Source organism: Heterodontus francisci, chromosome 24, assembly GCF_036365525.1.
Source record: "Heterodontus francisci isolate sHetFra1 chromosome 24, sHetFra1.hap1, whole genome shotgun sequence".
NCBI lineage: Eukaryota > Metazoa > Chordata > Chondrichthyes > Heterodontiformes > Heterodontidae > Heterodontus > Heterodontus francisci.
The window spans coordinates 8,375,480-8,389,005 of record NC_090394.1 but is presented as its reverse complement, the minus strand read 5'-3'; positions in this window follow the sequence as shown (position 1 = coordinate 8,389,005).

Sequence of the window (13,526 nt, the reverse complement as noted above, 5' to 3'; positions counted from 1 at the left end):
AAGGGGTTTCAATGTGTGGGGATTGGATTCAGTGTGTGGGTCTAGGGTTTCAGAGTGTGGGGAAGGGGTTTCACTGTGTGGGGAAGGGGTATCAGTGTGTGGGGAATGGTTTCAGTGTGTGGGCAAGGTATTCAATGTGTGGGGAAGGGGTTTCACTGTGAGGGGAAGGATTCTCAGTGTGTTGGGAATGGTTTCACAGTGTGGGGAATGGTTTAAGTGTGTGGGGAAGGGGTTTCTCTGTGTGTGGAAGGTGTTTCAGTGTGGGGTGAAGGGGTTTCAGTGTGTGGGGAAGTGTTTCAGTGTGTGGGGAGGGGTTTCACTGTGTGTGGAATGTGTTTCAGTGTGTGGGGAAGGGGTTTCAGTGTGTGGGGAAGGGATTCAATGTGTGGGGAAGGGTTTCAGTGTGTGGGAATGGGTTTCAGTGTGTGGGGATGGGTTTCAGTGTGTGGGGAAGGGTTTCACTGTGTGGGGAAGGTGTTTCAGTGTGTGGGGAAGGGGATTCAGTGTGTGGGGTAGGGTTTCAGTGTGTGGGGAAGGGTTTCAGTGTGTGGGGAAGGGGTTTCAGTATGTGGGGAAGGGTTTCAGAGTGTGTTGAATGGTTACAGTGTGTGGGGAATGGTTTCAGCGTGTGGGGAAGGGGTTTCAGTGTGTGGGGAAGGATTGCAGTGTGTGGGGAACCGTTGCAGTGTGTGGGGAAGGATTTCAGTGTGTGGGGAAGGGGTTTCAGTGTGTGGGGAAGGGTTTCAGTGTGTGGGTTTGGGTTTCAGTGTGTGGGGAAGTGTTTCAGTGTGTGGGGAGGGATTTTCAGTGTGTGGGGAAGGTGTTTCACTGTGTGGCACGGGGTTTCAGTGTGTGGGGAAGGGGTTTCAGTGTGTAGGGTAGGGGTTTCAGTGTGTGGGGAAGGGTTTCAGTGTTTGGGGAAGGGGTTTCAGTTTGTGGGGAAGGGGTTTCACTGTGTGGGGATGGGTTTTCAGTGTGTGGGGAAGATGTTTCAGTGTGTGGGGAAGGGGATTCAGTGTGTGGGGTAGGGTTTCAGTGTGTGGGGAAGGGTTTCAGTGTGTGGGGAAGGGGTTTCAGTATGTGGGGAAGGGTTTCAGTGTATGTTGAATGGTTTCAGTGTGTGGGGAATGGTTTCAGCGTGTGGGGAAGGGGTTTCAGTGTGTGGGGAAGGATTGCAGTGTGTGGGGAACCGTTGCAGTGTGTGGGGAAGGGTTTCAGTGTGTGGGGAAGGGGTTTCAGTGTGTGGGGAAGGGTTTCAGTGTGTGCCTTTGGGTTTCAGTGTGTGGGGAAGGGTTTCAGTGTGTGGGGAGGGAGTTTCAGTGTGTGGGGAAGGTGTTTCACTGTGTGGCACGGGGTTTCAGTGTGTGGGGAAGGGGTTTCAGTGTGTAGGGTAGGGGTTTCAGTGTGTGGGGATGGGTTTCAGTGTTTGGGGAAGGGGTTTCAGTTTTTGGGGAAGGGGTTTCACTGTGTGGTGATGGGTTTTCAGTGTGTGGGGAAGATGTTTCAGTGTGTGGGGACGGGGTTTCAGTGTGTGGGGAAGGGGTTTCCGTGTGTGGTGAAAGGGTTTCAGTGTGTGGGGAAGGGGTTTCACTGTGTGGGGAAGGGGTTTCAGTTTGTGAGGAAGGGGTTTCAGTGTGTGGGGAAGGTGTTTCACTGTGTGGGGCCAGGGTTTCAGTGTGTGGGGAAGGGTTTCAGTGTCTGGGGAAGGGGTTTCAGTGTGTAGGGAAGAGGTTTCAATGTGTGGGGAAGGGGTTTCAGTGTGTGGGGAATGGTTTCAGTGTGTGGGGAAGGGGACTCAGTGTGTGGGAAATGGTTTCATGTGGGGACGGGTTTCAGTGTGTGGGGAAGGGTTTCAGTGTTTGGGGAAGAGGGTTTCACTGTGTGGGGAAGGGGTATCAGTGTGTGGGGAATGGTTTCCGTGTGTGGGAAAGGTATTCAGTGTGTGGGGAAGGGGTTTCAGTGTGAGGGGAAGGATTTTCAGTGTGTAGGGAATGGTTTCACTGTGTGGGAAATGGTTTCAGTGTGTGGGGAAGGGGTTTCACTGTTTGTGGAAGGTGTTTCAGTGTGGGGTGAAGGGGTTTCAGTGTGTGGGGAAGTGTTTCAGTGTGTGGGGAGGGGTTTCACTGTGTGTGGAATGTGTTTCAGTGTGTGGGGAAGGGGCTTCAGTGTGTGGGGAAGGGTTTCATGTGTGTGGGGAAGGGTTTCAGTGTGTGGCAGTGGGGTTTCGGGGTGTGGGGAAGGGTTTCAGTGTGTGGGGAAGGGTTTCACTGTGTGGGGAAGGTGTTTCAGTGTGTGGGGAAGGGGATTCAGTGTGTGGGGAAGGGTTTCAGTGTGTGGGGAAGGGTTTCAGTGTGTGGGGAAGGGGTTTCAGCATGTGGGTATGGGTTTCAGTGTGTGGGGAATGGTTTCAGTGTGTGCGGAATGGTTTCAGTGTGTGAGGAAGGGGTTTCAGTGTGTGGTGAAGGATTTCAGTGTGTAGGGTAGGGGTGTCAGTGTGTGGGGAAGGGTTTCAGTGTTTGGGGAAGGGGTTTCAGTTTGTGGGGAAGGGGTTTCACTGTGTGGGGAGGGGTTTTCAGTGTGTGGGGAAGGGGTTTCAGTGTGTGGGGAAGGGGTTTCCGTGTGTGGTGAAAGGGATTCAGTGTGTGGGGAAGGGGTTTCACTGTGTGGGGAAGGGGTTTCAGTTTGTGGGGAAGGGGTTTCAGTGTGTGGGGATTGGTTTCAGTGTGTGGGGCAAGGGTTTCAGTGTGTAGGGAAGAGTTTTCAATGTGTGCGGAAGGGTTTCAGTGTGTGGGGACGGGATTTCAGTATGTGTGGAAGGGGTTTCAGTATGTGGGAAATGGTTTCATGTGGGGAAGGGGTTTCACTGTGTGGTGAAGGGGTATCAGTGTGTGGGGAATGGTTTCAGTGTGTGGGGACTGGTTTCAGTGTGTGGGGAAGGTGTTTCACGGTGTGGGGAAGGGGTATCAGTGTGTGGGGAAGGGGTTTCACTGTGTGGGTATGGGTTTTCAGTGTGTGGGGAAGATGTTTCAGTGTGTGGGGACGGGGTTTCAGTGTGTGGGGAGGGGTTTTCCGTGTGTGGTTAAAGAGTTTCAGTGTGTGGGGAAGGGGTTTCACTGTGTGGGGATTGGTTTCAGTTTGTGGGGCAAGGGTTTCAGTGTGTGGGGAAGGGTTTCAGTGTGTGGGGAGGGGTTTCACTGTGTGTGGAATGTGTTTCAGTGTGTGGGGAAGGGGTTTCTGTGTGTGGGGAAGGGTTTCAGTGTGTGGGGAAGAGATTCAGTGGGTGGGGAAGGGGTTTCAGTGTGTGGGGAAGGGTGTCAGTTTGTGGGGAAGGGTTTAAGTGTGTGGGGAAGGTGTTTCAGTGTGTGGGGAAGGGGATTCAGTGTGTGGGGAAGGGTTTCAGTGTGTGGGGAAGGGTTTCAGTGTGTGGGGAATACGTTTCAGTATGTGGGGAAGGGTTTCAGTGTGTGGGGAATGGTTTCAGTGTGTAGGGTATGGTTTCTGTGTGTGGGGAAGGGGTTTCAGTGTGTGGGGAAGGATTTCAGGGTGTGGGGAAGGGTTTCAGTGTGTGTGGAAGGGTTTCAGTGTGTGGGGAAGGGTTTCAGTGTGTGGGTATGGGTTTCAGTGTGTGGGGAAGGGTTTCAGTGTGTGGGGAAGGAGTTTCAGTGTGTGGGGAAGGTGTTTCACTGTGTGGGGAAGGGGTATCAGTGTGTGGGGAAGGGGGTTCACTGTGTGGGTATGGGTTTTCAGTGTGTGGGGAAGATGTTTCAGTGTGTGGGGACGGGGTTTCAGTGTGTGGGGAGGGGTTTTCCGTGTGTGGTTAAAGAGTTTCAGTGTGTGGGGAAGGGGTTTCACTGTGTGGGGAAGGGGTTTCAGTTTGTGGGGAATGGGTTTCAGTGTGTGGGGATTGGTTTCAGTTTGTGGGGCAAGGGTTTCAGTGTGTGGGGAAGGTGTTTCAGTGTATGGGGAAGGGGATTCACTGTGTGGGGAAGGGGTTTCAGTGTGTGGGGAAGGGGTTTCGGTGTGTGGGGACGCTGTTTCAGTGTGTTGGGAAGGGGTTTCAGTGTGTGGGGTAGGGGTTTCAGTGTGTGGGGAAGGGGTTCAGTGCGTGGGGAATGGTTTCAGTGTGTGGGGACTGGTTTCAGTGTGTGGGGAAGGGGTTTCACTGTGTGGGGAAAGGGTTTCAGTGTGTGAGGAAGGGGTTTCACTGTGTGGGGAAGGGGTTTCAGTGTGTGGGGAAGGGGTTTCACTGTGTGGGGAATGGGTTTCAGTGTGTGGGGAATGTTTTCAGTGTGTGGCGAAAGGATTTCAGCATTTGGGGAAGGTGATTCAGTGCGTGGAGAAGGGGATTCTCTGTGTGGGGAAGGGGTTTCAGTGTGTGGGGAAGGGGTTTCAGTGTGTGGGGAAGGGGTTTCAGTGTGTGGGGAATGGTTTCAGTGTGTGGGAAAGGGTTTCAGTGTGTGGGGAATGGTTTCATTGTGTGCGGAATGGTTTCAGCGTGAGGGGAAGGGGTTTCAGTGTGTGGGGAAGGATTTCAGTGTGTGGGGAGGGGTTTTACTTTGTGTGGAATGTGTTTCAGTGTGTGGGGTAGGGGCTTCAGTGTGTGGGGTAGGGTTTCAGTGTGTGTGGAAAGGTTTCAGTGTGTGGGGAAGGGTTTTCAGTGTGTGGGGAAGGGTTTCAGTGTGTGGGGAAGGGTTTCACTGTGTGGGGAAGGTGTTTCAGTGTGTGGGGAAGGGGATCCAGTGTGTGGGGAAGGGTTTCAGTGTGTGGGGAAGGGTTGCAGTGTGTGGGGAAGGTGTTTTAGTGTGTGGGGAAGGGTTTCAGTGTGTGGGGAATGGTTTCAGTGTGTGGGGAATGGTTTCAGCGTGTGGGGAAGGGGTTTCAGTGTGTGGAGAAGGATTTCAGTGTGTGGGGAAGGGTTTCAGTGTGTGGGGAAGGTGTTTCACTGTGTGGGGACGGGGTTTCAGTGTGTGGGGAAGGGGTTTCAGTGTGTAGGGTAGGGGTTTCAGTGTGTGGGGAAGGGTTTCACTGTGTGGGGAAGGGGTTTCATTGTGTGGGGAAAGGGTTTCACTGTGTGGGGATGGGTTTTCAGTGTGTGGGGAAGATGTTTCAGTGTGTGGGGATGGGGTTTCAGTCTGTGGGGAAGGGGTTTCCGTGTGTGGGGAAAGGGTTTCAGTGTGTGGGGAAGTGGTTTCACTGTGTGGGGAAGGGGTTTCAGTGTGTGGGGAAGGGGTTTCAGTGTGTGGGGAATGGTTTCAGTGTGTGGGGAAAGGATTTCAGTGTGTGGGGAAGGGTTTCAGTGCGTGGGTAGGGGTTTCAGTGTGTGGGGAAGGGTTTCAGTGTGTGGGGAAGGAGTTTCAGTGTGTGGGGAAGGTGTTTCACTGTGTGGCACCGTGTTTCAGTGTGTGGGGAAGGGGTTTCAGTGCGTAGGGTAGGGGTTTCAGTGTGTGGGGAAGGTTTTCAGTGTTTGGGGAAGGGGTTTCAGTTTGTGCGAAGGTGTTTCACTGTGTGGGGATGGGTTTTCAGTGTGTGGGGAAGGTGTTTCAGTGTGTGGGGACGGGGTTTCAGTGTGTGGGGAAGGGGTTTCCGTGTGTGGTGAAAGGGTTTCAGTGCGTGGGGAAGGGGTTTCACTGTGTGGGGAAGGGGTTTCAGTTTGTGGGGAAGGGGTTTCAGTCTGTTGGGAAGGGTTTCAGTGTGTGGGGAAGGGGTTTCAGTGTGTGGGGAAGGGTTTCAGTGTGTGGGGAAGGGTTTCAGTGTGTGGGGAAGGTGTTTCAGTGTGTGGGGAAAGGGTTTCAGTGTGTGGGGAAGGGTTTCAGTGTGTGGGGAAGGGTGTCAGTGTGTGGGGAAGGGGTTTCAGTATGTGGGGAAGGGTTTCAGTGTGTGGGGAATGGATTCAGTGTGTGGGGATTGGTTTCAGTGTGTGGGAAAGGGGTTTCAGTGTGTGGGGGAGGATTTCAGTGTGTAGGGTAGGGTTTTCAGTGTGTGGGGAAGGGTTTCAGTGTTTGGGGAAGGGGTTTCAGTTTGTGGGGAAGGGGTTTCACTGTGTGGGGATGGGTTTTCAGTGTGTGGGGAAGTGTTTTCAGTGTGTAGAGAATGGTTTCAGCGTGTGGGGAAAGGGTTTTTGTGTGTGGGGAAGGTGTTTCAGTGTGTGGGGAACGGGATTCACTGTGTGGGGAAGGGGTTTCAGTGTGTGGGGAAGTGGTTTCAGTGTGTGGGGACGTTGTTTCAGTTTGTGGGGAAGGGGTTTCAGTGTGTGGGGAAGGGGTTTCAGTGTGTGGGGAACGGGATTCACTGTGTGGGGAAGGGGTTTCTGTGTGTGGGGAAGGGGTTTCCGAGTGTGGGGACGTTGTTTCAGTTTGTGGGGAAGGGGTTTCAGTGTGTGGGGAAGGGGTTTCAGTGTGTGGGGAAGGGGTTTCAGTGCTTGGGGAATGGTTTCAGTGTGTGGGGACGGGTTTCAGTGTGTGGGGAAGGGGTTTCACTGTGTGGGGAAAGGGTTTCAGTGTGTGGGGAAGGGGTTTCTCTGTGTGGGGGAGGTGTTTCAGTGTGCGGGGAAGGGGTTTCACTGTGTGGGGAAGGGGTTTCAGTGTGTGCGGAATGGTTTCAGTGTGTGGGGAAAGGATTTCAGTGCGTGGTGAAGTTGATTCAGTGTGTGGAGAAGGGGATTCCCTGTGTGGGGAAGGGGTTTCAGTGTGTGGGGAAGGGGTTTCAGTGTGTGGGGAAGGGGTTTCAGTGTGTGGGGAATGATCTCAGTGTGTGGATAAGGGGCTTCAGTGTGTGGGGAATGGTTTCAGTGTGTGGGGAAGGGGTTTCAGTGTGTGCGGAAGGGGTTTCAGTGTGTGGGGGATGTGGTTGTGTTTGGGGAAGGGGTTTCAGTCAGTGGGGAATGGCTTCAGTGTGTGGGGAAGGGGTTTCACTGTGTGGGGAAGGGGTTTCAGTGTGTGGGGACGTTGTTTCAGTTTGTGGGGAAGGGGTTTCAGTGTGTGGGGAAGGGGTTTCAGTGTGTGGGGAAGGGTTTTCAGTGCGTGGGGAATGGTTTCACTGTGTGGGGACGGGTTTCAGTGTGTGGGGAAGGGGTTTCACTGTGTGGGGAAAGGGTTTCAGTGTGTGGGGAAGGGGTTTCACTGTGTGGGGGAGGTGTTTCAGTGTGTGGGGAAGGGGTTTCACTGTGTGGGGAAGGCGTTTCATTGTGTGGGGAATGGTTTCAGTGAGTGGGGAAAGGATTTCAGTGTGTGGTGAAGTTGTTTCAGTGTGTGGAGAAGGGGATTCCCTGTGTGGGGAAGGGGTTTCAGTGTGTGGGGAAGGGGTTTCAGTGTGTGGGGAAGGGGTTTCAGTGTGTGGGGAATGATTTCAGTGTGTGGGGAAGGGGCTTCAGTGTGTGGGGAATGGTTTCAGTGTGTGGGGAAGGGGTTTCAGTGTGTGTGGAAGGGGTTTCAGTGTGTGGGGGATGTGGTTGTGTTTGGGGAAGGGGTTTCAGTGTGTGGGGAATGTGTTTCAGTGTGTGGGGAAGGGGTTTCACTGTGTGGGGAAGGGGTTTCAGTGTGTGGGGAAGGATTTCAGTGTGTGGGGAAGCGGTTTCAGTGTGTGGGGAAGGGTTTCATTGTTTGGGGAAGGCGTTTCAGTGTGTGGGGAAGGGTTTTAGTGTGCGGGTATGGGTTTCAGTGTGTGGGGAGGTGTTTCAGTTTTTGGGGAAGGAGTTTCAGTGTGTGGGGAAGGGTTTTAGTGTGTGGGTATGGGTTTCATTGTTTGGGGAAGGTGTTTCAGTGTGTGGGGAAGGGTTTTAGTGTGTGGGTATGGGTTTCAGTGTGTGTGGAAATGTTTCAGTGTTTGGGGAAGGAGTTTCAGTGTATGGGGAAGGTGTTTCACTGTGTGGGGATGGGGTTTCAGTGTGTGGGGAAGGGGTATCAGGGTGTAGGGTAGGGGTTTCAGTGTGTGGGGAAGGGTGACAGTGTGTGGGGAAAGGGTTTCAGTGTGTGGGGAAGGGGTTTTAGTGTGTGGGGATGGGTTTTCAGTGTGTGGGGTAGATATTTCAGTGTGTGGGGACGGGGTTTCAGTGTGTGGGGAAGGGGTTTCCGAGTGGGAAAGGGTTTCAGTGTGTGGGGAATATGTTTCAGTGTGTGGGGAAGGGGATTCAGTGTGTGGGGAAGGGTTTCAGTGTGTGGGGAAGGGTTTCAGTGTGTGGGGAAGGGGTTTCAGTATGTGGGGAAGGGTTTCAGTGTGTGGGGAATGGTTTCAGTGTGTGGGAAATGGTTTCAGTGTGTGGGGAAGGGGTTTCAGTGTGTGGGAAAGGATTTCAGTGTGTAGGGTAGGGGTATCAGTGTGTGGGGAAGGGTTTCAGTGTTTGGGGAAGGGGTTTCAGTTTGTGGGGAAGGGGTTTCACTGTGTGGGGATGGGTTTTCAGTGTGTGGGGAAGATGTTTCAGTGTGTGGGGACGAGGTTTCAGTGTGTGGGAAGGGGTTTCACTGTGTGTGGAAGGGGTTTCAGTTTGTGGGGAAGGGGTTTCAGTGTGTGGGGATTGGTTTCAGTGTGTGGGGCAAGGGTTTCAGTGTGTGTGGAAGGGTTTCAGTGTCTGGGGAAAGGTTTTCAGTGAGTAGGGAAGAGTTTTCAATGAGTGGGGGAGGGGTTTAAGTGTGTGGGGACGGGATTTCAGTGTGTGGGGAAGGGGTTTCAGTATGTGGGAAATGGTTTCATGTGGGGACGGGTTTCAATGTGTGGGGAAGGGTTTCAGTGTGTGGGGAAGGGGTTTCACTGTGTGGGGAAGGGGTATCAGTGTGTGGGGAATGGTTTCAGTGTGTGGGCAAGGTATTCAGTGTGTGGGAAAGGGGTGTCGCTGTGAGGGGAAGGATTTTCAGTGTGTAGGGAATGGTTTCACTGTGTGGGGAATGGTTTCAGTGTGTGGGGAAGGGGTTTCACTATGTGTGGAAGGTGTTTCAGTGTGGGGTGAAGGGGTTTCAGTGTGTGGGGAAGGGTTTCAGTGTGTGGGGAGGGGTTTCACTGTGTGTGGAATGTGTTTCAGTGTGTGGGGAAGGGGTTTCTGTGTGTGGGGAAGGGTTTCAGTGTGTGGGGAAGGGTTTCAGTGTGTGGGGAAGGGGTTTCAGTGTGTGGGGAAGGGTTTCAGTGTGTGGGGAAGGGTTTCAGTGTGTGGGGAAGGTGTTTCAGTGTGTGGGGAAGGGGATTCAGTGTGTGGGGAAGGGTTTCAGTGTGTGGGGAAGGGTTTCAGTGTGTGGGAATGGGTTTCAGTATGTGGGGAAGGGTTTCAGTGTGTGGGGAATGGTTTCAGTGTGTAGGGTATGGTTTCAGTGTGTGGGGAAGGGGTTTCAGTGTGTGGGGAAGGATTTCAGGGTGTGGGGAAGGGTTTCAGTGTGTGTGGAAGGGTTTCAGTGTGTGGGGAAGGGGTTTCTGTGTGTGGGGAAGGGTTTCAGTGTGTGGGGAAGGGTTTCACTGTGCGGGGAAGGTGTTTCAGTGTGTGGGGAAGCGGATTCAGTGTGTGGGGAAGGGTTTCAGTGTGTGGGGAAGGGTTTCAGTATGTGGGGAATGGTTTCAGTATGTGGGGAAGGGTTTCAGTGTGTGGGGAATAGTTGCAGTGTGTAGGCTATGGTTTCAGTGTGTGGGGATTTGTTTCAGTGTGTGGGGAAGAATTTCAGGTTGTGGGGAAGGGTTTCAGTGTGTGGGGAAGGGTTTCAGTGTGTGGGGAAGGGGTTTCAGTGTGTGGGGAAGGGTTTCAGTGTGTGGGTTTGGGTTTCAGTGTGTGGGGAAGGGGTTTCAGTGTGTGGGGAAGAAGTTTCAGTGTGTGGGTATGGGTTTCAGTGTGTGGGGAAGGGTTTCAGTGTGTGGGGAAGGAGTTTCAGTGTGTGGGGAAGGTGTTTCACTGTGTGGGGAAGGGGTATCAGTGTGTGGGGAAGGGGTTTCACTGTGTGGGGATTGGTTTCAGTTTGTGGGGCAAGTGTTTCAGTGTGTGGGGAAGGTGTTTCAGTTTATGGGGAAGGGGATTCACTGTGTGGGGAAGGGGTTTCAGTGTGTGGGGATGGGGTTTCGGTGTGTGGGGACGTTGTTTCAGTGTGTTGGGAAGGGGTTTCAGTGTGTGCGGTAGGGGTTTCAGTGTGTGGGGAAGGGGTTTCAGTGCGTGGGGAATGGTTTCAGTGTGTGGGGACTGGTTTCAGTGTGTGGGGAAGGGGTTTCACTGTGTGGGGAAAGGGTTTCAGTGTGTGAGGAAGGGGTTTCACTGTGTGGGGAAGGGGTTTCAGTGTGTGGGGAAGGGGTTTCACTGTGTGGGGAATGGGTTTCAGTGTGTGGGGAATGTTTTCAGTGTGTGGCGAAAGGATTTCAGCATTTGGGGAAGGTGATTCAGTGTGTGGAGAAGGGGATTCTCTGTGTGGGGAAGGGGTTTCAGTGTGTGGGGAATGGTTTCAGTGTGTGGGGAAGGGTTTCAGTGTGTGGGGAATGGTTTCATTGTGTGCGGAATTGTTTCAGTGTGAGGGGAAGGGGTTTCAGTGTGTGGGGAAGGATTTCAGTGTGTGGGGAGGGGTTTTACTTTGTGTGGAATGTGTTTCAGTGTGTGGGGTAGGGCCTTCAGTGTGTGGGGAAGGGTTTCAGTGTGTGTGGAAGGGTTTCAGTGTGTGGGGAAACGTTTGCAGTGTGTGGGGAAGGGTTTCAGTGTGTGGGGAAGGGTTGCACTGTGTGGGGAAGGTGTTCCAGTGTGTGGGGAAGGGGATCCAGTGTGTGGGGAAGGGTTTCAGTGTGTGGGGAAGGGTTGCAGTGGGTGGGGAAGGTGTTTTAGTGTGTGGGGAAGGGTTTCAGTGTGTGGGGAATGGTTTCAGTGTGTGGGGAATGGTTTCAGCGTGTGGGGAAGGGTTTCAGTGTGTGGGGAAGGTGTTTCACTGTGTGGGGACTGGGTTTCAGTGTGTGGGGAAGGGGTTTCAGTGTGTAGGGTAGGGGTTTCAGTGTGTGGGGAAGGGTTTCACTGTGTGGGGAAGGGGTTTCAGTGTGTGGGGAAGGGGTTTCTCTGTGTGGGGATGGGTTTTCAGTGTGTGGGGAAGATGTTTCAGTGCGTGGGGATGGGGTTTCAGTCTGTGGGGAAGGGGTTTCCGTGTGTGGGGAAAGGGCTTCAGTCTGTGTGGAAGTGGTTTCACTGTGTGGGGAAGGGGTTTCAGTGTGTGGGGAAGGGGTTTCAGTGTGTGGGGAATGGTTACAGTGTGTGGGGAAAGGAGTTCAGTGTGTGGGGAAGGGGTTCAGTGTGTGGGTAGGGGTTTCAGTGTGTGGGGAAGGGTTTCAGTGTGAGGCACGGTGTTTCAGTGTGTGGGGAAGGGGTTTCAGTGCGTAGGGTAGGGGTTTCAGTGTGTGGGTAGGGGCTTCAGTGTTTGGGGAAGGGGTTTCAGTTTGTGGGGAAGGGGTTTCACTGTGTGGGGATGGGTTTTCAGTGTGTGGGGAAGGTGTTTCAGTGTGTGGGGACGGGGTTTCAGTGTGTGGAGAAGGGGTTTCCGTGTGTGGTGAAAGGGTTTCAGTGCGTGGGGAAGGGGTTTCACTGTGTGGGGAAGGGGTTTCAGTTTGTGGGGAAGGGGTTTCAGTCTGTGGGGAAGGGTTTCAGTGTGTGGGGAAGGGGTTTCAGTGTGTGGGGAAGGGTTTCAGTGTGTGGGGAAAGGGATTCAGTGTGTGGGGAAGGGTTTCAGTGTGTGGGGAAGGGTTTCAGTGTGTGGGGAAGGGGTTTCAGTATGTGGGGAAGGGTTTCAGTGTGTGGGGAATGGATTCAGTGTGTGGGGATTGGTTTCAGTGTGTGGGAAAGGGGTTTCAGTGTGTGGGGAAGGATTTCAGTGTGTAGGGTAGGGGTTTTAGTGTGTGGGGAAGGGTTTCAGTGTTTGGGGAAGGTGTTTCAGTTTGTGGGGAAGGGGATTCACTGAGTGGGGATGGGTTTTCAGTGTGTGGGGAAGTGTTTTCTGTGTGTGGAGAATGGTTTCAGTGTGTGGGGAAAGGGTTTCAGTGTGTGGGGAAGGTGTTTCAGTGTGTGGGGAACGGGATTCACTGTGTGGGGAAGGGGTTTCAGTGTGTGGGGAAGGGGTTTCAGTGTGTGGGGACGTTGTTTCAGTTTGTGGGGAAGGGGTTTCAGTGTGTGGGGAAGGGGTTTCAGTGTGTGGGGAAGGGGTTTCAGTGCGTGGGGAATGGTTTCACTGTGTGGGGACGGGTTTCAGTGTGTGGGGAAGGGGTTTCACTGTGTGGGGAAAGGGTTTCAGTGTGTGGGGAAGGGGTTTCACTGTGTGGGGGAGGTGTTTCAGTGTGTGGGGAAGGGGTTTCAATGTGTGGGGAGGGGGTTTCAGTGTGTGGGGAATGGTTTCAGTGTGTGGGGAAAGGATTTCAATGTGTGGTGAAGTTGATTCAGTGTGTGGAGAAGGGGATTCCCTGTGTGGGGAAGGGGTTTCAGTGTGTGGGGAAGGGGTTTCAGTGTGTGGGGAAGGGGTTTCAGTGTGTGGGGAATGATTTCAGTGTGTGGGGAAGGGGCTTCAGTGTGTGGGGAATGGTTTCAGTGTGTGGGGAATGGGTTTCAGTGTGTGTGGAAGGGGTTTCAGTGTGTGGGGGATGTGGTTGTGTTTGGGGAAGGAGTTTCAGTCTGTGGGGAATGGCTTCAGTGTGTGGGGAAGGGGTTTCACTGCGTGGGGAAGGGGTTTCAGTGTGTGGGGAAGGATTTCAGTGTGTGGGGAAGCGGTTTCAGTGTGTGGTGAAGGGTTTCATTGTTTGGGGAAGGCGTTTCAGTGTGTGGGGAAGGGTTTTAGTGTGTGGGTATGGGTTTCAGTGTGTGGGGAAGTGTTTCAGTGTTTGGGGAAGGAGTTTCAGTGTGTGGGGAAGGGTTTTAGTGTGTGGGTATGGGTTTCAGTGTATGTGGAAGTGTTGCAGTGTTTGGGGAAGGAGTTTCAGTGTATGGGGAAGATGTTTCACTGTGTGGGGATGGGGTTTCAGTGTGTGGGGAAGGGGTATCAGTGTGTAGGTTAGGGGTTTCAGTGTGGGGGGAAGGGTGTCAGTGTGTGGGGAAAGGGTTTCAGTGTGTGGGGAGGGGGTTTTAGTGTGTGGGGATGGGTTTTCAGTTTGTGGGGTAGATATTTCAGTGTGTGGGGACGGGGTTTCAGTGTGTGGGGAAGGGGTTTCCGAGTGGGAAAGGGTTTCAGTGTGTGGGGAAGGGGTTTCAGTGTGTGGGGAAGTGATTTCAGTGTGTGGAAAATGGTTTCAGTGTATGGGGAAAGTGTTTCAGTGTGTGGGGAAGGTGTTTCAGTGTGTGAGGAAGGGGATTCACTGTGTGGGGAAGGGGTTTCAGTGTGTGGGGAACGGGTTTCAGTGTGTGGGGACGTTGTTTCAGTGTGTGCCGAAGGGGTTTCAGTGTGTGGGGAAGGGGTTTCAGTGCGTGTGGAATGGTTTCAGTGTGTGGGGACAGGCTTCACTGTGTGGAGAAGGGGTTTCACTGTGTGGGGAATTGGTTTCAGTGAGTGGGGAATGGGTTTTACTGTGTGGTGAAGGGGTTTCAGTGTGTGGGGAAGGGGCTTCACTGTGTG